The sequence below is a fragment of the Eleutherodactylus coqui genome, unplaced genomic scaffold, assembly GCF_035609145.1.
Source record: "Eleutherodactylus coqui strain aEleCoq1 unplaced genomic scaffold, aEleCoq1.hap1 HAP1_SCAFFOLD_113, whole genome shotgun sequence".
Taxonomy (NCBI): Eukaryota; Metazoa; Chordata; class Amphibia; order Anura; family Eleutherodactylidae; genus Eleutherodactylus; species Eleutherodactylus coqui.
Window position 1 is genome coordinate 96,036 of NW_027102155.1, and position 25,707 is coordinate 121,742.

Below are 25,707 nucleotides of genomic sequence, written 5' to 3' on the forward strand. Positions count from 1 at the left end.
TCCGCCACGCCTCCCCCCGGCGCCCCCCGAATCTTTTCACCCAAGTACGGAAGTACTTGAAAATCGCGGTGCTCGATCGAGTAATTACTCAATACGAGTAGGTTCACTCATCTCTAATTAAGATCAAAATGTTTGAGATTCTAAAACATGAAATGACTTGGAAGTTCTGACAAACACATATATCCCACATACAAAACACGAGGCACAGGGATTACAGAATAAGGCCGCGCTCACACCTGCGTGACGGTCAGTTCACGGTTTCCATTTTTAGAGGAGAGAAAAAATGATTTATTACCCAAGTGATTTCAATGGGGTTTGAAAAATAACAGAAAGGCTTCTGTTTGCCTTCATTCTGTCAGGCCTACGTTTTTTAAACAGAAAAATCACGCTGCAGACTGCGCTATTTTATCATCCAAAGAAACGAAAATCTAATGAAATGGAAGCATACGGAAGCCTTTCTGCTTTATTGAAACCCCATTGGAATCAATGGGGAAAAAATGGATTCGTTGTTTTCTGTTTTATTTCAGTTTCTCTTCTCCAAAAATGGAGCAGAGAGACGGAAACCCTGAAGCGACCCCAACGCAGGCGTGACAGCAGCCTTATACTGCTAGAGAAGAAATTTGTCACATCTTAGAGAAGCGATTCGAGGAGCATCTGAGACCTTCCGGAATCAGCAGTAGTAATACTATAATAATGCTGACTAGTAATACAAAGTATAAGGGCAGGATCAGAATCTCCATGATTTTGCTCTGATTTGGTGATAAATCCAGTCTCATGTAACACTATCTTGCTGCAGGTTTGTATTATATAGCATCTTGTAAGATCCCCGATGAATATCCTTGGTAAGGGCCTCAACACACGGGCCGTTATGTGGCCGCATGATGGGACGATACGAAACCACTGATCACTGGTTTAGTTTCCACTACCGGGACGCTCGCATGTTGTGTGCAAGAAGAGTTACGGCAGGACCCGTCTTTTCACGCTCACACACACTGGCGCGAAGTTCGAAGAGTCAGAATATGTTGGGGTTTTTCTTGTTTTTTTTTTAAAACCCCGCTTCATACGCTAGAACAACAGGAGCTAAAATAATTCATGCAGATTAAAAATCAGCTTCATCCCTTTTAGCAGTGATTACTTGTGTGCAGTGACCTCTTCTTCTGCTTGTGTAGAGCTTGTTGACCACTAGACGCCTCTAAGACACACAGAAGGTTTTTCGTGGGATGTAAGAAGCTGGATGGTCATATTAAGGAATTGCCGACACCTGGACCTTTCTGACCAGACTGTTAGGAGGTGTTGGGACCAGTGGATGTGTAAGGGCACACAAGGGGACTGGGCTCAGGACCCCCTCGACAGACCACCAGTAGACAACATCATATGATCGTTCGACAAGTATGAGCAGTTCAGAAACAGGTGACACCATCGTTAGACCCCTGCATCTGTTGTATCCATTTCCAGGTGTTTGGCTAAAGGACCTTTGGTCTCATGGCACACATGATGTGTACTGCCTTTGACACCCACCATCACCATTTGTAGTGGTGTTATGCACGATTAAACTGGATGCTACAAAGTGGATTCCAGTTGTCTTCAGCGATTAATCCAGGTTTAGTTTGGGCATTGATGGCGGCTGTGTTCGTGTTTGGAGACCTGAGGGTGAACACTGCAATCCTGCCTTTGCTGTGGAGCGGTACACTGCTCACACTGCTGGTGTGATGATCTGGGGGCCATTGCATGACAGTCGGCTACCGCTAGTGGTGGTACGAGGGACAATGGCAGCTCAGTGATATGTTCAGCACATCCTGCAGGCACATGTGTTGTCTCTCATGGCGGCCTCCAACAGGATAATAGTTGGCCGCCCACAACAAGGGTTTCTAGGAATGTCTCTACAACACTGTCACACTTCCATGGCTGCCCAGTTGCCAGATTTATCGCCAATAGAACATGTATTGGACCATCTGGGATGCCAACTTCGACAGTCTACGAGTTTGCATGTTCTAGAGGCTCAATTACAGCAAATGTAGACCTCCTTCCTTGGTCTCTCACAACTCACAGCCTCTCCCACTCACAGAGATGGCAATACTCTTGATCTAGTCTTCCTCCGTCTCTGCTCTGCTTGCCACTTCACTAACTCCCCTATCCCGCTCTCGGACCATAACCTCCTCTCTTTGCCTGTCAAGCTGCCTAGAATCTCATCAGACCCACCAGCCTACCATATGTACAGGACCTTCAGACCGTTCACACCCAAAACTCTGGCATCTCCCCCTCCTAATTCAAATAGGCTATCATATCCCAACTGCTAAAGAAATCGACTCTTGACTCGACCGATGCTGCCAACTACCGACTCTTCTCAAATCTCCCCTTCATCTCCAAATTATTAGAAAGCCTAATTTACTCCCGCCTTAAAAGCTATCTATCAGAAAACTCTCCTCTTGACCTCCTACAGTCCAGCTTCTATCCTCTACACTCGACAGAAACTGCTCTGACTAAAGTGTCAAACAACCTCCTAACGGCTAAATCGAGGGGCAACTATTCCCTACTGATCCTCCTCCCTTGCTGTTGGGGTCCCCCAGGGCTCAGTCCTCTGCCCCCTCCTTTTTTCCATTAACACAGCCACTACCATCAGGACAGACCATCAGGAGATTTGGCTGTCAGTACCATCTCTACACCGACGACACCCAGTTATACACCTCCTCTCATGACATTACAGCACCGTTTCTTCAGTATGCAACCGGATGTACGTGGTCTCTAACCCTATGTCCACTCTCTACCTTAAACTGAACCTCCCAAAAACTGACCTTCTCCTGTTTCCGCCCCCTACTAACCGACCTCATCCTGACATCTCCATCTCAGTGTGAGGCACCACAGGCCCATTCGACTCCAATCCCTCCTTTACCCCTACATCCAATCTCTGGCCTGAACAGTTCGCTTGCACCTCAAGAATATTGCTGCGCTCCAGTCGGCAGCTCTGTCCAGGTCTTGGACAGCTCCTCTGCTGAAACCTAGCCATGCTTCTCTGTTTCCCTGTCTTGTCCCCACCATGTTCCTGATTAGGCCTCCTATATAAAAATGGCCATGCTTCTGTTTCTGATTAAGCCTCTTGTATAAAACCAGGCCATGTTCCCACCTCCTTTGCGTGAATATTGTGCCTCAGCAGCCATTGATCAAGCTCTACTACTGCCTGCTTCTCTGCTATTCAACGAAGACCTTCTGATAAGACCCCTGGCTTCCCTTCCGACAACGTGACCCACTTTCTCCATTTCTAACTCAACACTGAGACCTTCTGATACCGACCCCTGGCTTCCCTCTTGACAACACGACCCATCTACTCCATTTGTTCTGCCCATAAGACCTCCTATTGCGGACTCCTGGCTCGTCCCCAACTACTCTTTCCACATCTGCGGCTGCTACACCTAATGCTCCAACCCAGTACCTAAAACAGCTATAGAGATAATGTATGAATGTTCCTTATGAGAGGAATTATATACAACTGTAGAAGTGTCATGAGGATTTTTTACGGGGGTTCCAGGAGTAGGTGAATGAGCAGATTCCGCCAACCTGGAGTCTTAATGCCACACTGTATGTGAATGATAGATAATAAATGCAAGGCATTGGTTGGATGTTGGCCAAGATACATGAGCCCACTAGCCACTTCACGGTTCCTTGCGTTGTAGTGGGTCCCTACACTAATATAAATGCATCACAGAAGGGGAAATCAAGAATTAAAAACAATCACAGAAAATGGCCGTTACTTACTGAGTAAGGAGTGCATATAGATGCATCCTCTCACCATGCAGGTAGCTGACCACCAAATGGAGGAGCCAATAACACCTGTGCAGGAGACCGATAAAACAACCACTCACACTGCCTCTTGATAGTGAGGGGGGTCCTGCACAGGTGTTATTGGCTCCTCCATTTGGTAGTCAGCTACCTGCATGGTGAGAGGATGCATCTATATGCACTCCTCAGTCAGTAATTAACGGCCATTTTCTGTGATTGCAATGGGGCCGCCAACAGCAGCCGTGGCCCCATTGAGGGCAATGGACACAGACCTGCATTCATGCATGTTTGTGCATGTACATGGGTGCGCGGTTTTGTGTGCACCTATGTATGTACAAGCTCATGTGAATGCACTCTCATGCTGAAAAAAGACACATCCATCCAGGTGAGCCTATTACTCCCAAATGTTGATCCAAAGGAAGGCAAATAAACAAACAAACAGTGAGGTAGAAGCCAATTTTCCTCAATGAGGCTGGATGTCCATGGGCGAGGTGTCATTGCGAGATTCGTGGCAATAAATCGCACACGGAACTCGCATGCCAGGATTATTATGGAAAGCGTAGCCTACTGCACACAAGCAGAAAATGAAAGCGATTTTCCGCTCGTGTGATTAAAATTGCTGCATGCAGTGACTCTTCGTGGTGAGCCTATCATTAATATAGGCTGATCGCGAAGACCTTTTATTGCTTCCCCCTCCTCCCCTATGGCAGAGGGGGGAGCACTAAGGCTGCCTGTTCATGGGTGTTGCGGTTTTACGCCCGCGGGCAAGCAGATTTCTGTCGTGGAAGGACACTAAAGTCACCGCAATTATCCTATCATTATGATAGGTTCATCGAGGAAAATATCGTGACATGCCGCAAATTTTATACTTGAGCGGAAAATTGTGGCGGATTTCCATTTGTGTACATCGGGCTGCGCTTTCCATAGTTGTCCTATGGCAAGCGTTCATTGTGTTACCCGCATGTGGATTATCGCCGCGGATAACGCAATGCAGAATTGCCCGTGGACAGGAGGCCTTAGGGCTTTTACCCACTAGCGTTTTTTTCATGCTGCAATATCGCTGCGTTCCCATTGAAAAAAGCGCAGCGATATCACAGGGGAAAAAAAATCCTCCATGACTCCAATCTGGCGATTAGAATAATCCCCGGATCACCAAACCTTCTGTAGTAATCAGTGATATAACATGTAAGATTGTATCGCTCAAGAAAGGCGTCCAGGCCCCTCTTATATTCTTTTACCAACTTTGCCATCACCACGTCCTCAGGCTGAGAGTTCCATAGTCTCACTGCTCTTACAGTAAAGAACCCCCTTCTATATCGGTGTAGAAACCTTCTTTACTCTAGATGTAGAGGGTGCCCCCTTGTTACAGTCACAGTCCTGGGTATAAACAGACGATGGGAGAGATCTCTGTATTGTCCCCTGATATATTTATACATAGTTATTCGGTCGCCCCTCAGCTGTCTTTTTTCTAAACTAAATAATCCCAATTTTGATAACCTCCCTGGGTATTGTAGTCCGCCCATTACGTTTATTACTTCAGTTGCCCGCCTTTGTACCCGCTCAGGCTCTGATACGTCCTTCCTGAGTGCCCCTAGACCTCTTTTAATGCATCTGATGATCCTATTTGCCTTGGCAGCAGCTGCCTGACACTGGTTACTTCAGTTAAGTTTACAGTTAACTAAAACCTCCAAGTCCTTTTCCATGTCAGTGTTACCCAGTGGTTTCCCATTTGGTGTGTAATGGTGACATGTATTTCCCTACCCATGTGCAGAACCTTATATTTATCATTGTCCCTGCCATTTCTATGTTTTGCCTCTAGGTGGCAGAACTTACCTTACTATGATTTTGTACTTGCTATAGGGCACAGAGCTTTCCCTGTACAGTTCCACAGAGTTTATGGTAAAAAAAAAACAGACAAATCCCATTACTATAAAAGTAGTTATTTTATATGAAACATAACTATGTTTTAACCAGCCAGCTCCTTTGTGAAGACCCGATGTCCAGGTGCGGATTTTAATTATAAAATCCATGCGTGTCTCCTGCACAGGAGATCTGCGCGTCTTGCCACCCATAGGGATGTATTACCATCCGCATGGCAAGTAAAAGCATGCGGATATGATTTTTTTTCCAGTGTGCGAGATGCACGCATAGGAAGGAATCGCAGCATGCTTCAATTTCCAGCGGGTCCAACAGCGACGGGTTCTATTGAAATCAATGGAATCCACCCTCACCACAGCACACCTGCAGCTGTCACTGTGGAGGTGCTACAAATCCACAGGAAAGCAGGAGATTTGAAGGGAAAAAAAAAAGCCCAGACACATCCGCAGTGCTGAAGAAAGAAGATCCAGCCTGTACGGAGGGGAGCCGCGCTGGATTCGGTGAGGTAAGATAATGTTCTTCTCCTCTCCATGTCCCCGTGCACACAGGGATTCAGCAGTGTAATCCGTGCATGCAAGTGGACATAAGGCTTTAGGATTAGTTTTGACCACTCACAGATACAACTGAATATACAATTTATTCCACCATTATGGTTATAGTGTACAATCCACATGAATTAGGAGAAACAGAAAGAAACATAATTGCGGTTTCATGTCATGGTCAAAATTCTTGCAAATGGTGCAAATTTTCAGCAGTTTTTTCCTACATAGATAAGTGATAATGATGCATTATAGTAGCAGCATTCTGCTGTTTTATTACAGCTAGGCTACTAACATGACCAGCCTTTGCAATGTCTTAACCCTTTCCAATCCACTGTCTGATGTCTGAAGACATTATGATTTAAGGCTGTACAGCTCCGATGTTAGAAGACGTCCATCGGGGTTCTCTTACTGTATATTGCCAGCCTCTCTGCTGTCGGAGCCTATCCAACGTGTCACCTCATGCAGTACTTGCTTTAGCCAACAGATAGCGCCATTGTATAACAGCAGAAAAAGAGTAAGTCCCCTAGGAAAACCAGGATACAAATTGGATTGGAAAGGGTTAATAGTTGTAATAATGGTATAATGATAAGGTCTTATGATTAAAAAAAGATCAATTGATTAAATGTGTTATAATTGAGAAAGCGACCTGGCTATGTGCTAGGAAAGTAAAGGGTTTTAAAGAATACCAATACCCCTTCCCTTTTATCCATATGGCCCAGACTGCGATCATGACTTCTCCCAGTCACAACCTGTGTCTGCAGAATTTGACACATAGACATCTGTGACTCCTCAATTTTCTAGCCACCTGCCTTTGTTTTGCATACTTCTACATAATCTTCCTATCCAGAGTGGCCCAGATAGTAATAAAGCATAAGAGTATTCCCTTTTTGTGCTCTCTGTAGGCACCACAGAGTAAGTACCACTTTTAGTGCCCCATACAAAGTAAAAGTGCCTTCTTTTATACTCTCACTAAGTAATAAAATCCTATACGGGCTCCTTTAAGTAACAATGCCCCTACTGTCCCCGTTCAGTAATAATAATGCCCCTCATGGCCACCTTCTAGTAATAAAAATAATGCCTCACTTGTCCTTCTTTTGGTAATAAGAATACTCCTCCTGATCATAATAATAATATCCCCTTTGCCCCCTATTGTATGCATTAAAATTAAAAACCACATACACTCACCTGGGTTTCATGGTCACGTAATCGCTACGTCTAGTGCCAGTCCCTAGCATTGGTGAGGCTGGAGACTGATTGTAGCAACCACGTGACCGTGTAATGTGAAAATCAGTGCAAAACCAATGCTGAGTGAACTTCAGAGCCCATGAGCCGAGAAGACAGACCCCGGTGAGTAAATGTGTTTTTTTTATTTTATGTCACTTCTGCAGTCAAATTTAAAAAAAATTGTCACCCCCAGCACCGGCCCCAGGACCCAATCGACCCACTGGGAATTTTCCTGGTGAGTTCACTGGCCAGTCCACCCATGCCTATCATCAATAGAAGACCTGAGAACAAAGATCCCCATTTCAATTTTCTGGTTTCGCCTGTCGCTAGCTGGTAATTTGACTCATTTTGACCACTACATTCCTCACTGTTTATTAGCAAGAGCTAACCTACTGGCAGAAAGCTACACGATAAGATGTGCCGCTAAAGTAGAGGATGTATATATACATTGTAGCTGCATGGTGCATCAACAAATACAAATGCTGAAGGGGTTAATATTTGCAGTTTCAGTGCACTGGTGTTGATTGACAGTTCCTGATCAATTCTGAATTAAAAGGGATTTTAATATCATATAGCTACAAGAAAAAGTAAGTGAACCCTTTGTAATTAACTCTTTTTCTACATTAATTAGTAAAAAATGTGGACTGGTTGTTATATACAGGACAATTATAGACAAACAACTGTAGTTGCCTGAGGTTGGGGCCCCCACAGCTCTTGTTTGGCTATCTCATGTGGAATGTGTATGTGTGTATGTCTGTGTCATTGTTGTCCCAACCAACTTGTATGTTCTTGCACCCCTGTCACCCTAACCTGCTCTGTGTGTTGTGAGCGGTTTCTGTCTGGGTTAGGATTGATTGGGGGGCAGAGTTTAATGTAGGGAGAGAGACAGAGAAGAGAAGATGTGGTAGGAGAGATCGGACACAAGAGGGAAAGCTGAGTCTCAGACCAGCCAGTCTGAGCCAATCACAAGCCAGGGAGATAGTGATACAAAGATGGTGGACCCAGCCGTCAGAGAGACTTTTTCCTCCCTGCAGCAGCGAAAGTACGAGTCAGAGCAGACCCCACGGAATCTGGAAGGAACACAGGCCTAGGCATTGTGAGTGCAAATTATCCCAACTAGGTCAGAAGTCCAATAATATTTGTGTATATTTATTAAAAGCGCCAAAATTGGGCAATTTTTTTTTAAATTCTCATTTTTTCACATTTTCAATTGTAATATAATAAATATGTACAAACATACTGTACACATTTTTGCTAGGATATATATTTCCATCCGTTTACCTTATTTTGGATGCAGATTTGAAAAGCTTTCGTTTTTTTAACCATTTAGAAGCCGTACAAATTTAACATTGATTACACTGCCCAATGATGATTTTGTTTCGGGCTCAAAATTAGCGTATTCTTATGTATTTTCATCTGCTGAATTCAAAAATCAACATACAAATGACCGATTAGCTCTTGCTTTGGAGATACAGTGACATATCATTTCTTAGAGTTTACATTCTTATTTTGTTGGAGGTTTTTTTGGGGTGGGGGTAGTTCTCACACCTCTCATCTGACATAACACAACGTTCTCCATATGTTTGTAGGTTATAAACATAATAAGTGTTGCTATGACTGAGTTTCATATTGTTTTTGCTTTACCTTTTCTCAGAATTTCTGGTTTTGGAGTGCCTTTGAAGTGTAACATTTTCTATATCAAAATGCCACAAAAATGTGTAAATTTAGTGAAGAATTTTTGTTACATTTGTGGTGAAATAACATTTTCGTCTCAGAAACGCAATCTTATAAAGACTGCCTATCAGCATTATTTTGGTATGAATGTAGGGGACCATGATAAGTCATGGGCTCCACATATATGTTTCAACTCTTGCTCAGTTAAACTACGAGATTGGCTGAAAAATAAAAAATTATCTATGGCTTTTGCCGTGCCTATGGTTTGGCAGTAGCCTACAAACCATACAGATGACTGCTATTTCTGCTTGACTCAGCCTATAAAGGAAGGATTGTCAATGAAGAAAACAGGAACAGTTCAATACCCAAATCTTCCATCTGCTATTCCACATTCAGATAGTTGACCAGTTCCTATTCCACCCCAACATTATGAGTTTAAAGTAGAAACTGAAGAAAGTGTGGAAAAAGAAGAACTCAACAAGCCTTCCACATCCCATGACCCTGACTTTGAGGTAAAAGATGATACATGGCACAGACTGAGTCATGCGGAGTTGAGGGATCTCATTCGAAAGCTTGACTTGTCAAAGGAGAAGGCGTAACTTCTAGGGTCAAGACTACAGCAATGGAGTCTTCTCCAACGTCAGGGGGATCTGCTTCTTTTTTTCGGAATAAAACCAATCTGGTTGCTTGCTGCGACGTTAATGGCTGGATAAAATGTTTGAATCTGAACCATGATCCAACTAAATGGAGGCTATTCATAGACTCCTCCAAGCTTAGTTTGAAAGCTGTATTACTTCACAACAGCAACCGTCTTCCTTCTTTTCCTGTTGGTCATGCAGTTCACGTGAAGGAGACTTTTATGCAAACATGACAGCCCTCCTCGACTCAATCAAATATGCTGAACACAAGAGGAAAATCTAAAAGTCATGGTTGTACTCTTAGGAATGCAACTGGGGTACACTAAATACTGTTGCTTTTTATGTATGTGGGACAGTAGGGATAGGAAAATATTTGAAAAGAGGTCTGCAGCACTTGGAGTAGGGATAGGAAATCAGATTACATTCAAGCGGACTGGCCTGCAATAAATCTTGACTCTGCCGAGAAAAATGTCGTTGCTGAGCCTCTTGTGGACCCAAAAGATGTTCTTCTTCTACCCCTTCATAAAAAGCTTAGTTTAATGAAAAAACAAAATGGTAAGAATTTTGCCATGGATTTTGGTGCAGTTTGCCTTAGGTCTTAAAGGTTGAATTCTGCTCTCAAAACCCACATACAGATTTAGAATCCGCCATGTACACTCATTGTCAAAAAACAATCTCTCCCATAAGAGAAGTTGTTGGAATGGAATGAAACTTTCTCTCTGATATTTGATACAAGTAAGTGATTACAATATCAGTGCAAAAGGATAATTTATTGTGAAAAACTGACCCCTTGAAAGGAGGCTCTAGTACCCTGCTGTATCGTCTCTATCTTGCATACAAGATTTGATAAGGGGGAGCATGGAGGCTCTAGTACCCTGTTGTACCGCCTTTTGCTTGCATACAAGATGTCATAAGGGTGGGCATAGAGGTCTAATACCCTGTTGGGCCGCCTCTAGCTTGAATGCAAGATGTGATAAGAGATGCATGAAAGTTCAAGTACGCTGTTGTACTACCTCTAGCTTGGATGCAAGATATGATACAGGTGGCTATGGATGTCAGAGAAATTCTAAGTACAGCACCAATCAGGCCCACCCCACTTGCCCCGCTGCCGGCGGTAAAGAAGAAAACACCACACACGGAAGTCTGGTATAGTTCCTCACACGGGGACATGACTGCGCCGCGCGCTTTATTACAGATTACATGGGATCTCATACCCTTTGGTCTCATAACTAGAAATGGGTGATGAGCTCATTGGCTCAACTCCACCGTATAACCATATATGGAAAGTCCGGATTTCCGGCCTGAGATAGTGAAAGTTCAGATGCATAGTTGAACAGTCGTTATCTTGATATGGCGCCTCTGGCTTATGTACAGAAAATCACGTATTCAATTAACTCCAGTGCAAAGAATCACCCACTCAATTCTAAGAAAGCAGCTAAGCATGCATTCTCCATATCTCTTCTCTCCTTCACTTTAACCTTCATCCAGTTTCTTTGGACATTCTTTCTCTGTTTGCCTTGCAAAGCATCTTGTCATATCTGATGTAAGGCGAAGTATTGTTTTTCATAGAGTTAGTACATATGAGAATAAAGTTAGTATACATATAAAAAGAAAGGCACATAACTATATCTATATAAATGTATATATTCCAGTGTTTTCTTTTCTACCTACAAGGATATATATATTTCCTTCTCAAACCCCCCTAAAAACTTAATACGGAGATCAAGCACCAGACCTTGCACTCTTCCTCGGTCGCCTCTCCCTTGTGTCAGGGTTTCTCCACTGCCCGTAAGTCCCTACTCCTAGGAGGGGGGATCCCTACCTCACCTCAGAAGGAGGCCATGGATTCCCTGGGCTTATTTCCGGGCATCCATACCCTCTATCTGTACAAGTTAACACCCCACAGGGTGTCCCCTCGCCGGAAGCTAAGGTCTTCTGCACTATCCCTAGGCAAATGGGAAGTCCACTGACAGTTCATCTTAGGAGATCGGGGCAGGCGAAGTACTAGTACATTTCTCCATTCTTCTGGTAACTTACGTGGTTGGCATTATCGGAACTGGCTCTTCATCTTTTTCAAACAAGGGAAATTTTGGTGTCATATTGTCCAGTCCCTTACTCACACTCTTTTTGATCAAAGGGATAATACACATACAGAAAGTTGCATACCCAACCTCTTTCTGCTAAAATCATATCCAGGGCCACTCTAGGGCCATGGATGCAGTGGGCCCTAACTGGTCAGCTAACCCTTGTAAAGCATCTCTGGTGTAGTTTACAAATCTCTGCCGATTGTAATAGATATAATTCATCCAATCTACATTATTATTAACAGTGACAATAGCAAATAAGGACTCAAAACCTGCTTTAATCTGATCTCAAGAATTAAATTCATCCCGCACCCCCCTTGGCACTCCTATTACATCTATGTATACATGTGGATCAAAGTTACCACCTTGAGTGTCAACATCTCTCTTAGCACGATGCGGTGTTGGATTCTTACCCTCAGTGTACTCTTCATATTGCACATTTGATTGTATTAATTTGTTCTGAAACAGGGGGCTAGTGTACAGTAGTCAAAGGTGTGTGTTAGAGGAATTGTACCACATTATAGCATGTAAAGGATATGCAGGATCATGAGTTTTTTCAGTGCGAAGTGTGGATCCAAGTGGGCTTTCCTTCGAGCTTGACTGCAGTGGGGGTGGTAAGCAACATCTGGTAAGGACCTTTAAACAGGGTTTCTCTCTCAAACTTTTTACATAGACCCTGTCACCTGGGTTCAGATTGTGACACTCATCTGTAGGACCTGGGAGAAAAGCAGAGACTGCAGAATGCATTATTGACAATTCCTTGGAGAGACCTATGACAAAATTAACAAGAAAATCATTCCCCAAACTCTGATACTGTGGCATGTACCCTCCTAAGAAAAAGAAAAACCAATGGGAGACACTCAATTCAAGATTTGCCCGTTTTCTTCATTGCCTTTTGTATCTACTTTCCCACTACTCCGTGGATGGTAGGGTGTGTGAAAAGCCTGGAATATACCCAAAACAGACATGATGTGTTGCATTATTTCACCTGTGAAGTGTGTACCTTTGTTTGACTCAATCACTTCCGGTACCCCGTATCTCCGGATTACCTCATTCATGAGCTTCTATGCGGTTACCTGCTTATTTACTTTGGCAACAGAGTAGGTCTCCAACCTGAAAAACATCAACAACAACAACAAGCACATATTCATGCTTCCCAACAAGTGGGAGCTGAGTGTAGCCAATTTGCAATCCCTGAAATGGGTAGAGTGGTCTAGGCAAGTGTTATGTGGCAAATTTACTTCTGCCCTGTTGCTTACGGCAAAGATCATGCAAAATTGGACAAATGATGCAGCAGCTACAGAAAACCAAGGAGCCACCCGTCCTCGTTCATGCGTTGACATAGAGGTGCGTCTTTCCGTGCGTCAGCTGGGCCATCATGGGGCACAGGGACCGTGGTAGGCAAGTGCTGTTGACTGTTCACCATATGCTGTCCCTTTTTATTCCATTTTTCCTTTTCTTCCTTGCTGGCTTGTAACTGTAAAGTCTTTAGCATATCAAAGTTCAAAGTTTGTATCAAAGTCCAAATTCATATCAAAGTCCAAGATCATATCAAAGTCCAAGGTTTAGTCAAAGTTATTGTTAAATTCTTCTTTTCTTCTTTTCTTCCACGGCTTGAGGGCCGCTACTTTTGCTGTGTGGTCTGTGATGGTGTTGCCTCTTGCTTCTCCGGTGTAGGAATTGATGTGAGCTTTCCACTTTGTCGGGTAGAAGTAGGGCCTCCGTGAGACCGCTGCATCATTTTTAATTGGCTGTCCTGCTGAGGTAAAAAACTGTCTGGCCTTCCCTGTTGGGCCGTAATCATGAGCTATGCCAAATGCATACCGGGAGTCAGTGTAAAAGGTTGCCGTCTTACCTGTGGCCACTCTACTCGCCTCAGTGATGGCCTTTTTAGTTCCGCTTCTTGTACTGCGACATGCGGAGCATTCTGCTTTTAGGACATCTTGTTGTGTGACCACTACATATCCAGTGTGGAGTCGTCAATCACCCTGGTACCATCTATAAAAAACAACTCAAAATATGCATTGTTAACAAGGGCTTTCAGTAACTTTTTAAAACTTAAATTTTCTTGTTGCATCAATGCTAGACAATCAGGCTGATATTCTATTTCAAAAAGATCAGAATCTTGTTGCAAAAAATTTAAAAATGGCTGATTTGCAATACCTAGATCACCTATGCCTTCTCCTCCCCCCCCCCCTTTGAACCAGGATACTCAATTGTAAGAAGAGTAGCCAAGTTCAAGGTAGTATCACATTGTAAAAAGATTTGATGGATGCAGATAAGGCCTGTAAGATGTTAGCACCAATAACAGAGACATGAGTTACATCGGGGCAGAATAATCTACAAACATCTATTAATATTGGAAATGTGATATCCTTTAAGCAAATTCATTATTAATCTGATCCTGCCTGCAATGTCTTATCAAATTTGAGAGAGAGAAAAAAAAACAAAAAAACTTTTACTAGCTGCTCAAGATCCTCACCCCCTCCCTTGTGGACAAGAGGGATGAAACATTACGTCCTTTACATCATCTAGCTCCACCCCTTCGATATTGGTCGCTTGCGTCTTTTTTTTTCACACCTTCATTTCAGCTTAACCGTCCAAGCATCCACATCACAACCAAGTAAAGTCCCATGCATGGGGGGGACCTCCATCCCTAGTCAATATCTGCATCACACATCCCACATTCATCACAGCCTGAGCACTGGGCATTAACTTTCATCCATCCATGCGCTCAAGTCTGCTCCGTCACCCCCTATTGAAGGTGTCCCAGTACACACAGACGCACAGACAAAAAAAAGTTTGACAAACAAACATACATCAGTTGAAAAACATTGAGGTGAGTGCTATAATGTTATAAAGTACATGATTCTATTGAGATGAGATTGTGAATGAGCGCTATCTTTGACAAATTATGTGAAAAAAGTTTGCTGAGTGACTGAGACATTCTCTCTTTCTTATTTACTGAAGCTATTATATGCTATATTAAACGCTAAAGTATTTTAGTTTCTGTGACCCTGAGTTTGGAGTGAAATCTGAAAGCCCCCACCTTTGTAAAACCAACTGTTATCTCTCCGAATATGCATTCACTGACTGAGTTGTTTTGCATTTTCAACCCCTGTATAAGTAAGAATATACCTTAGAAATTGCTATATTTCCTGCCTTGTAAGACAGTATAATTAATTAAATTCATTATAAGCTTTCATTCCATTTAAGCAAGCAAAGATATTTTCCAGGGTCATTATTTCATTCTCTCTACTTTATCGCTTGACCTTGAAAACTAAACACAAGCTCTGCAGCTTCATGTAAACAATCTTTCTCATCTAAAAGCAAGCTCAGTTAACCATTTGCACATACAGTATATACATATATACACATATATATATCCATCTAGTATGGATTATACATATTATACACCTTTTCCTCTCTCTTTGCCAACAAATCACATGCATTGTAACCTTCTTCTCGACTTTGCTTGTTCCCCATATTTCTCTCCCTACCTAACTGCCAATGTAACCTTCAATAGACACTCTCCCGACACCCTCTTGATCACTTACTGTACTTTCCAACATTTCACTTACGGATACTTTACTAAACAAATAATGTGTACATACTTAACTCTCTCTGACTGTCTCTCTCTCCTCCTCACTCCAGCACTTTCTAGGAAACCTTGGTCTTTCAAGGCACGCTTCTTGGTCCTAAAGACCTCCTCCCAGACACCATGCTGTAATCTACCGTGCGGGTCCTTGTTACACATTTTCATAAGTTTTCTTACATTTTACACATTGGAACTCCTGTCTCTCCTCCACCAATTGATCCGCACGGCGGCGGCCCATAAAGGGCTCTGTCTTCTTTAATAAGATCTTACGCATATTAGAACAACAACAATAATAATAACACGCTCCATAGAGTGCATCCCTCTTAATTCCAAATTGTCAGCCCCTTATATACCGGCAAAACAACCGAGGGTCCTTTCTCCTATGGAACCAGCCTCACAGAATGCATCTCTCTGAAATCAAATCGTTAGCCCCATATATAAGGCAAAACAACCGAGAGTCCCTTTTTCTATGAGACCTATCTCATAGAGTGCATCTCCTCCTCTGCTAAACCATTAACTAACTAAACTAAAACCGAGGGTCCCTTCTACTATGAGACAAAATGAAAAGTAAGAGGAAAAAAAATTCTGCAGATACAACAATCTCCACTATTGTTAAAACACTATGGACTTCAAAGTACAAATAGACTACAGACTAGTTTCTGGGTGAGCGATTGGTGCGCATATCACGGTCAGTGGTCCATGACGGCAAACCCGAAGCCCACACGAGTTACCGTGTAGAACTCTTAACCCAACCCGTCCGGTCACAAAACACAGATAGTCCCTCCTGCTGCAAGACTCGCAGTGTAAAACACAACATAAATATATGCTGGTCTTACGTGGAGTTCTGTGAGTTGATCAGGCTCGGTTTGCAGCAGGACGGCTTCCCCGTGGCGTGGATCCGGGTGGACAGGGCTGCACGGCTCCGGTTTTGTCGTCCCGGGTTTCGGCACCATTTGTCAGAGAAATTCTAAGTACAGCACCAATCAGGCCCACCCCACTTGCCCCGCTGCCGGCGGTAAGGAAGAAAACACCACACACGGAAGTCTGGTATAGTTCCTCACACGGGGACATGACTGCGCCGCGCGCTTTATTACAGATTACATGGGATCTTATACCCTTTGGTCTCATAACTAGAAATGGGTGATGAGCTCATTGGCTCAACTCCACCGTATAACCATATATGGAAAGTCCGGATTTCCGGCCTGAGATAGTGAAAGTTCAGATGCATAGTTGAACAGTCGTTATCTTGATATGGCGCCTCTGGCTTATGTACAGAAAATCACATATTCAATTAACTCCAGTGCAAAGAATCACCCACTCAATTCTAAAAAAGCAGCTAAGCATGCATTCTCCATATCTCTTCTCTCCTTCACTTTAACCTTCATCCAGTTTCTTTGGACATTCTTTCTCTGTTTGCCTTGCAAAGCATCTTGGCATATCTGATGTAAGGCGAAGTATTAAGTTTTTCATAGAGTTAGTACATATGAGAATAAAGTTAGTATACATATAAAAAGAAAGGCACATAACTATATCTATATAAATGTATATATTCCATTGTTTTCTCTTATCTACCTACAAGGATATATATATTTCCTTCTCATGGAGGCTCTAGTAGTCTGCTGTACCACCTCTAGCTTACATACAAGATGTGATAAGGGCAGCATGGAGGCTCTAATACCCTGTTGTACTGCCTCTAGCTTGCATACAAGATGTGATAACGGTGGGCATAGAGGCTCTAGTATCCTGTTGTACGGCCTCTAGCTTGGATGCAAGATGTGGTACAGCATGCATGAAGGCTCTAGTACCCTGTTGTACCACCTCTAGCTTGGATGCAAGATATGATATGGGTGGCTATGGAGGCACTAGTACCCCGTTGTACCATCTCCTGCTTAGATAAAAGATGTGATATGGGCAGGCATGGAGGCTCTAGTACCCTGTTGTACCGCCTCTAGCCTGGATGCAAGATGGGATATGGGTGGGCATGGAGGCTCTAGTACCCTGTTGTACCACCTCTAGCTTGAATACAAGATGTGATACGGGGGCATTGAGGCTCTAGTACTCTGTTGGGCTGCCTCTAGCTTGGATGCAAATTGTGATACAGGGGGGCATGGAGGCTCTAGTAACCTATTGGGCTGCCTTTAGCTTGGATACAAGATGTGATACAGGCGGGTATCCTGTTGCATCATTTGCAGGGAACGGGGCTTATGGCTGGCATCAGTATTGTGGAGGGAGTGTGGGGACTCCCACTGCTTCCCTAAAAGAAGCTCTGCAACTTCCTCCTACACCAAGTCCCTCCGGCTCCTGATATGGTACTCCACTCTCCTGATGTACCACAGGATGGGGTGCCCCTGCACCAGATAGATCAAGTGCTCCTCGTCTATATAAATGTATGTCGTGTTTTTGAAAGTTGCCAACAACTCCTGCCTCCACGCTGCTCCAAACAGGCCTCCACACTGCTAAGAAGCTGATGAGCACGTCCGCTTAAATTTGCATATATTCCCATAGCAATACGCATGAAAATGCATCACAGAAACATTGCAAGACAACACAAGGCAATGCGAGAATACAGAGGGTCCTTAGGAACACATGGGCAAGAAGACATACCATTCTGAAACAAGACAGGACATGCTGCGGTTTTTAATTCTCGCAGGATCACATAAAGAGAAAAGTCGCACATGGGAATAAACACATTGAAAAAAATACATTTCATAGTTGTGTCATTTTCCGGGCTCTTGCATCGCAGAAAACTGGCGCAAGTTTCTCGCCTGTGTGATTCCGGCCTTAGAAGTAAAGAGACATTCATGTCTGAAAATTATTTTGATAGTGTATATTTTGATGTTCTGCAGCAGCTGTGGCACAGCACTAAAAAATACACCCTGCAGCTGGTAGGATAACGGTGTGAGAATGGCATTTTTTGCCACATTTTAGAGTCCTAAGGAAAATGATCATACTATATACATTTAGAAGAACTTTTATATATGGCTTTAAGCTAAGCACAAAACTTTATATTCCCAGTAAAGTAATGGAGCAGCTTAGAGTTAAGATAAGTAGGTATATTTTCATAGATGCTAAATAAACAAAAATTAACTTCAAAGTCAATTAGTTTGAATTATTATGTTTAGTTTACCTGTTTGTACAACAGCTTCTTGGATTTCGCATAAACATTCATCTTGAGCTCCCAAAGCTTTTCTGAAATTTAATTTGTTTTAAAGGGGTTGTCCCGAGGCAAAACCGCAAAATTTTATATTATTAGCCCATTCCCCCTGTCACCCCCCGTCATAAAGCAGCCCTTTTGAGCGGTTATAAACCGCATCCTACTTACAGTTTAGCAGAAATAATAACTTTTAAACTTCTCCATGTAAGATGGCGCCTGCGTTGTCCCTGGGTGCGTTCCACGGTGCAATGCTCGCTCTTCCTGGAGGCCTTCATGCGCGCTCCCGAGACGCCGGTCACGTGAGCAGGTGACTGACGTCATCGGTGGAGGCGTGCACTTGCAAATGAATGAAACGCCGCTCCAGCCGCCACATTGGCTGGTCGGCAGAAAGCGTCACAGCGGGAGGTGGAGTCTACCGGAGAAAACAGCAAACAGCTGTTTCTCCCATCTCTTGACCACACAGAAGCGCAGGTAAGTGCACCTTTCCGCGGTACTCTTTCATGCTTTTATTAGCACAGGATCATTGCCTTATGCAGTGAGTCTGTGCATGAAAAATGTATTGTGCATGCCCTGTATAGTAATGTGTCTTACATTTTTATAGTGCCTGCCATGTGCTGCGTTTTTTTTTTCCTGCTGTGTGCTGCTATCGCGACTGCAGTGTTTATTGTGCATGCCGCCTGCTTCCATTCGCCTGCCATGTGCTTATTTTTTTATTTTTTGTGCCTACCGTGTGCTTTCATGTGCCTGCCGTGTATTTTTTTTTTATTTTTTTTTGTGCCGGCTTTTTTCTTTTTTTCTTTATTTTTGTGCCTGCCGTGTGCTTTCATGTGCCTGCAGTGTATTTTATTTTATTTTTTTGTGCTTGCCGTGTGCTTTTATGTGCCTGCCGTGTGCCTGCCAGGGGTATTTTTTATTTTTTTGGTGCCTGCCGTGTGCTTCCATGTGCCTGGCGTGTTCTCGTTTTTTTTGTGCCTGCCGTGTGCTTCCATATACCTGCCGTGTGCCTTCCATGTGTTTTTTTGTTTTATTTTGTTTTTTGCCTGCCGTGTGCTTCCCTTTTTTTTTTTTGTGCCTGCTGTGTGCTTCCATGTGCCTGCCGGGTTCTAACATGTGCCTGCCGTGTGCTTCTGTGTGCCTGCCATGTGCTGCTTTTTTTTCTGTGCCTGCCGTGTGCCTGCCATGTCCTTTTTTTTTTAATTCTTTTTTGTGCCTGCCGTGTGCTTCCATGTTTTTTTTTTTTTTTTTTTGTGCCTTCCGTGTGCTGTTTTTTTTTTTTGGTGCCTGCCGTGTGCTTCTTTTTTTGGGGGGGCCTGCCATGTGCTTCCATTTGCCTGCCGTGTGCTTCCATGTGCCTGCCGTGTGCTTCCGTTTGCTGCTTTTTTTTGTGCCTGCCGTATGCTTCCATGTGCCTGCCTTTTTTTTTTTTTTGTGCCTGCCGTGTGCTTCCATGTGCCTGCCATGTGCTGCAATGTGCATGTGACTGCAAACCGCTTTGAATCAGCATACATTCCGCACAATTCATTCATACAATTATCATGCAATCTTCGGAAAATTTGCATGGAATAGACATAGCATCTGCATGCAATCTACACACAAACACTGCCTTCAATCGACACTATTAACCTGCATTCTACATACAATATGCATGCTATCTGCCTACAGACTGCGGATAATGCTAGCTATCAACAATGTGTCCACAATCGCCCAGTAATCAATCTAAAATTTGCCTAAATTATGCCTGCCATGGACCTTTAAAAGATTGTTATTAGAAAATGCTGCTGCTTCCATAACTGTTATTGAAGTGCCACTAACTTGGTGTTTTTTTGTTTTTTTTAAAGTTTTTTTGTAGTCCAATTCAAGAACAAACATGTACCAGGAAGATCTTGAATTTGAGGAGCTTGATTATTCATCCGATTCTTTTGGAGAGGTAAGTTTTTGCTGAAAATAGAAAGGTTGCAGCAAACCAATGGTAATAAACAGAATACATTTTTTTTTTTTTTAGCAGGACTTTTAATCTGATAGCGAGGAAAATGATGAGGATTTCCCCGAAACTCGGCATTATTCGGCGGTATGTGTTGAAATATGTATAAAATTTTTTTTGTTTATTGTTTGAAACCGCAACTATGCATCAGTCCTGTACAATTTATTATTTCAATACATTATTTCATGTGTGTATATACATACACACACGTGTGTATATACATACACACACGTGTGTATATACATACACACGTGTGTGTGTGTATATACACACATGCGCGTGTGTATCTGTATATACATACACACGTAGGAACGAGTTTATGTGTATATACAGTCACACGTAGGAACGAGTGTATGTGTATATACAGTCACACGTAGGAACGAGTGTATGTGTATATACAGTCACACTTAATTACGTGTGTACACACACATTATATTTAATATATATATATATATATATATATATATATATACACACAGACACACGCGTGTACGTGTTTAGGCATACACCGGTACGCACGCGTGTACGTGTTAATGCATACACACCCGTAAGTCAGTATATACATACAAACACGTACGTACATCTGTGTATATACATACAAACTCGTACGTACGTCTGTGTATGTATGCACATATACATACAGGAATCTGTGCCCTGCCTAATAAGGATGATCATGCCGCTTTCAGCAACACCATACAATTAAAAATGTACCCCTTCCTTTTTTCCTAAAACATTAAATACAGTATTCTTCATATTAATCCCTTCTTAGGTTCAACAACAACTGGCAGACTCGCTATATGCTCAGGCGGACATAAGCAGTCTCCAGTGTTTTCAAAACGATCCGCAGGGTGCACCAGAAGCGGGTGCTTCAGGATCCACTGAAGATCCCCATGGCAGGCTTGCCAACAAAGAGTGGTGTCACTGTGGGCAGTGCATTTGCATGCCCACAGTGGCGGAGTGTGTCTGTTGTCGAGAACACAAAGTAGTCCTACAGATGTTACCAGAAGCTTGCGTATGTGTTACACAACATCCGTTATTTGCTCAGTATGCGCTTGTGCGCGAAAACATAGAACACGCGATAAGACTATCTGCACTGGTCACCCGGAGACAGTACGACACCACAAACAATAGGTATTTATTACAATTTTATTGTACAACACACAAGACAATGCAAGTATAATTTTTAACAAAGGAAAAAGTTTATTTGAAAAGGAAAAAAGGTTAGTGAAAAAGGCAACATGGAAAAACATAAGATATCAATGCGTCTTTTTTTTTTGTTTTCATGTAGACTATTAAAATTTTTTTAATAAGTTTAGAAATATTAATATATTTCCTTTCGTTTTTTCTTAGGGTTATGCGTGTGGGCGCATATCGCTCTTTTACAGCGTGGATACATGGATTCTTGGGGAAAAACAATAGAATCCCCATACCAGCGTGTGTGATTAAATCAATACGGACAGCTTACCCTGATCCGCAAGGAAATTACACTGATTTCCAGTTCTACATGGACCCGACTGAAAGCAATTTGGATTTCCAGTTGAACTTGTAGGATGTTTTAATTTGTGCAATTTTGTATTCAGGCTTTACAGATTTTAAAATGTTAATACATTTTTTTGTGAAATATAGTGTGTGGTTTTTTTATTTGGAACGTCTCGACTATAATCACTAATCGTTCTATCATTATGTATATACATGACTACATATGCGTATGTTAGTGTGTATAATATATACACACACAAACTGTGGGTTGTGAGTGTATGTATTTTGACACACATATATATCTGTATGCCTGTGTATCTGTCTGCCTCTCTCTATCTATCTGTCTGCCTCTCTCTATCTATCTGCCTCTCTCTATCTATCTGCCTCTCTCTATCTATCTGCCTCTCTCTATCTATCTGCCTCTCTCTATCTATCTGCCTCTCTCTATCTGTCTGCCTCTCTCTATCTATCTGCCTCTCTCTATCTATCTGTCTGCCTCTCTCTATCTGTCTGCCTCTCTCTATCTGTCTGCCTCTCTCTATCTGTCTGCCTCTCTCTATCTGTCTGCCTCTCTCTATCTGTCTGCCTCTCTCTATCTGTCTGCCTCTCTCTATCTGTCTGCCTCTCTCTATCTATCTGTCTGCCTCTCTCTATCTATCTGTCTGCCTCTCTCTATCTATCTGTCTGCCTCTCTCTATCTGTCTGCCTCTCTCTCTCTATCTGTCTGCCTCTCTCTCTCTATCTGTCTGCCTCTATCTGTTTTTCTGCCTGCCTGCCTGTGTATTCCTTTGCAGGTCTCTATAAGGGAGGAGGGAGCTGTCCAGTGCTGAACCTTTCCCCTGCACAGCGAGGCAAGGCTTCGTTATAGCAGGGAGCTGTCGAGTGCTGAAGTCTCAGCAGAAAGTACTGTAATAGCTGCAATGCACTCCCAACATCGATGGTGTGATGGAACAAATAGTTTTCTTCACCAAAATATGTGTGGGTATATATGCATGTACACACATATATATAGTATACGCGTGTATGTCTATGTATGCATGTATGTAACATACCCACAGGTGTGTGTGTATGTGTGTAATACATACATATATGCATACGTCTGCGTGGGTGTGTATGAGAGAGATTATATATATAAATATATATATCTCCCAGACAGACGTAACCATGTACACATGTACGCTTGTACACTTGGACAAGTGGACACTTGGACAAGTGGACACGTGGACACTTGGACAAGGTGCGCGTGCGTATGTATTCGCAAACACATGCACCTACTTTGTAAGTCATGTTAGTACAATAACTTACATCAAAAAAAATTTGCAATGAGGTATTGGTTAATAAAATGACCAAATTAAGAATTTTTGTGCAAAAACATTTTATAAATATTATGGCTATACTTTTAAATACGAGTGTCATTAATTTGGTCATTTTACCGTAAGCCCGCAATCCACGACAAGGATCCTCATTCTCTTGCGAGACCAATCTAAAAAAATTAAAAATTCCCTAACTAAAAATTCTACCGTAAAGGACCGAATTTTTTACAAAATTTAAAAAATTAATAAAAAATGTAAAATTAGTTAGAAACACCCGTGGAAAAATGCATAGGATTTATGGGATAAGACCGGCAACATTTCACATTGTACCCGTTATACATTCTATACAAAAAAGACATTTTATGCAGATGATTGCAAAGAGTAAAAAGGGATGTTAATGCGATTAACAAAAGGGACTAGAGGGCATAGGAAATAAATAAGGATAAGTGACCAAAATGTTAAATAAATATCACTATACACTAGAGATGAGCGAACGTGTTCTTAACGAACACTTACGCACCCGGACACCGGCTTTACCGAGGACTTCAGTGTCCGCGCGTAAAGATTCGGGGGGCGCCGGGGGGCGGGGAGAGGCACGGCGGCGCGGGCGGCAGCAGCGGGGAACAGGGGGGAGCCCTCTCTCTCTCCCTCTCCCCCCCACTCCCCGCCGCACCCCCCCGCGCTGCCACGGCAACCCCCGAACTTTTTTCGCCCGAGCACGGAATTGCTCGCAAAGTTCGGTGTTCGGGCGAAAAGGGGCGGAGCCGAACACGTTCGCTCATCTTTACTATACACACATGGAAATAAGATTGCAACGCACATGTAAACTATACAAAAGACAAAGTAAGTAATAAAGAGACACAGATAAAAGAGACAGACGAACCGTTGAAAATTGTAGTTCACTTATTTACAATAGACAGACATGAAACAATGGTTGCACATGATACAAAAATATTACTAAATTTTTCGTTAAAGTTTGTTGGTTTTTTGTTTTTTTTTTTATACCCACCAAAATTTTTTCTTGATTACCTTGGAAATCGACTTTGAAATTTGTGAACCAATTCCTCTTCACTGGGTTTCACAACAGGTGCAATATTATGAGGGAATTCTGAGGATTTTGAATGCCAGGAGATGGACATCTCACCTTTGGCGAACATCACAATCTCACGAATTATGTCAAATACAAATGCAATGGACTTAGGCTCATAAAGAGCTTTCAAAATTCACTGCTTCCGTGCTTTTGAGTACTCCACTCGGTAACACTTCCGGTCCTCTATCCCGTCTTCTGATTGTGTTTTTCTGAGCTTTTGAATCCTACCTACGTTGTAATTGTGGTCTAGAACAGCAAGTTGCGTTCTAGCCACCATTCCGTCATTAAAAAAATGAATTCGTTTGGGCCTGTATTTCAATACACTTGCGTGAAAAATCTCCAAATCGCCAGTGTGACAAAAATTGGAAAGATGGCGGATGTCTTTCAGTAAACTTGTTTTCAGAACCACGGTTTTGAATTTGGTATGTGCTGTAGTGTTAGGGGCTAACCAAGCGGTGGTTGGTTCAAGAAGGGCGTGACTGCAGCGGTGATATTGGGCATTGTTCTCCCACTCGTGAACGTTGATAATGTGATTTGTTGCCGATTTCCATTTTTCTACCAGTAATTCGGGATTTTTTTGACTGGTATGCGAACACCACCACAGATGATTTTTGAGGCTCGATATCCACGGGGAAATGGTTGCGCAGTGTGTGCTTTTGGAAGCCACAAGCAACTGCTTGCCGACAGCTTTGGCCACATGCCAGACATCAAATTCATGCATAATTTCTGGGAATTCCTGGCGCATTACCTTACGTATGGAGACATGCCGATTAGTTGTGACTATTTGAATGTTTAATTCATCGGCGATCAATTCAATTAGTGTTTTCTGGAATGCAGTGGTTTCGAGCGAAACTGACGAAGCAGGTGGAACAAGTTGTTCCAACGTGAAGCCCACAATTTTTTTTGCTCTTCAACTCCAAAAAAGTATAAACGGTGTACTTTGCTGAAAAACCCAGGCTATCGGATTGCCCATCGCCAGCTAAATACAAGGGTGTTGATTTCATTTCTGCTATTAGATTTGCCCTCTACTGCATCCAATGATTATCTATCACTGAGAATAATAAGTGATGTTGGTGGCGGTAGAAAGTGGTTTTTGAGATTCCTTGAAGTTTCAGAATATGTAGCATATTACTAACTTTTGCAAAATTAGATCTGCTAAGAAGGACACTGGAAGCAAGTAAAATGTTCCCCGCCGGGCAATTGTGGATGAGTGGTTGGCTTCGCCACAAGTTGCAGGTGTAGCCTCTTTCACAGAAAGATTTCACAATTACCATTGAT

At 42.7% G+C, this 25,707-nt stretch overlaps 1 long non-coding RNA gene across 3 annotated transcripts in view; it reads left to right on the forward strand.

Annotated features, from left to right (window-relative positions):
* LOC136598670 (uncharacterized) overlaps positions 1-21,942 on the forward strand; it is a 30,521-nt gene extending 8,579 nt beyond the window's left edge. The window contains exons 1-5 of one of the 3 annotated variants that reach the window (XR_010788828.1): positions 7,726-8,005; positions 20,405-20,493; positions 20,569-20,634; positions 21,317-21,678; positions 21,898-21,942. This is a non-coding gene — a long non-coding RNA (uncharacterized lncRNA). Of the gene's footprint in view, positions 1-7,725; positions 8,006-20,266; positions 20,494-20,568; positions 20,635-21,316; positions 21,679-21,897 lie in introns of those variants that run through there. The other 2 variants (XR_010788827.1, XR_010788826.1) reach the window with 2 other exon arrangements.
* Positions 21,943-25,707: the final 3,765 nt, after the last annotated feature.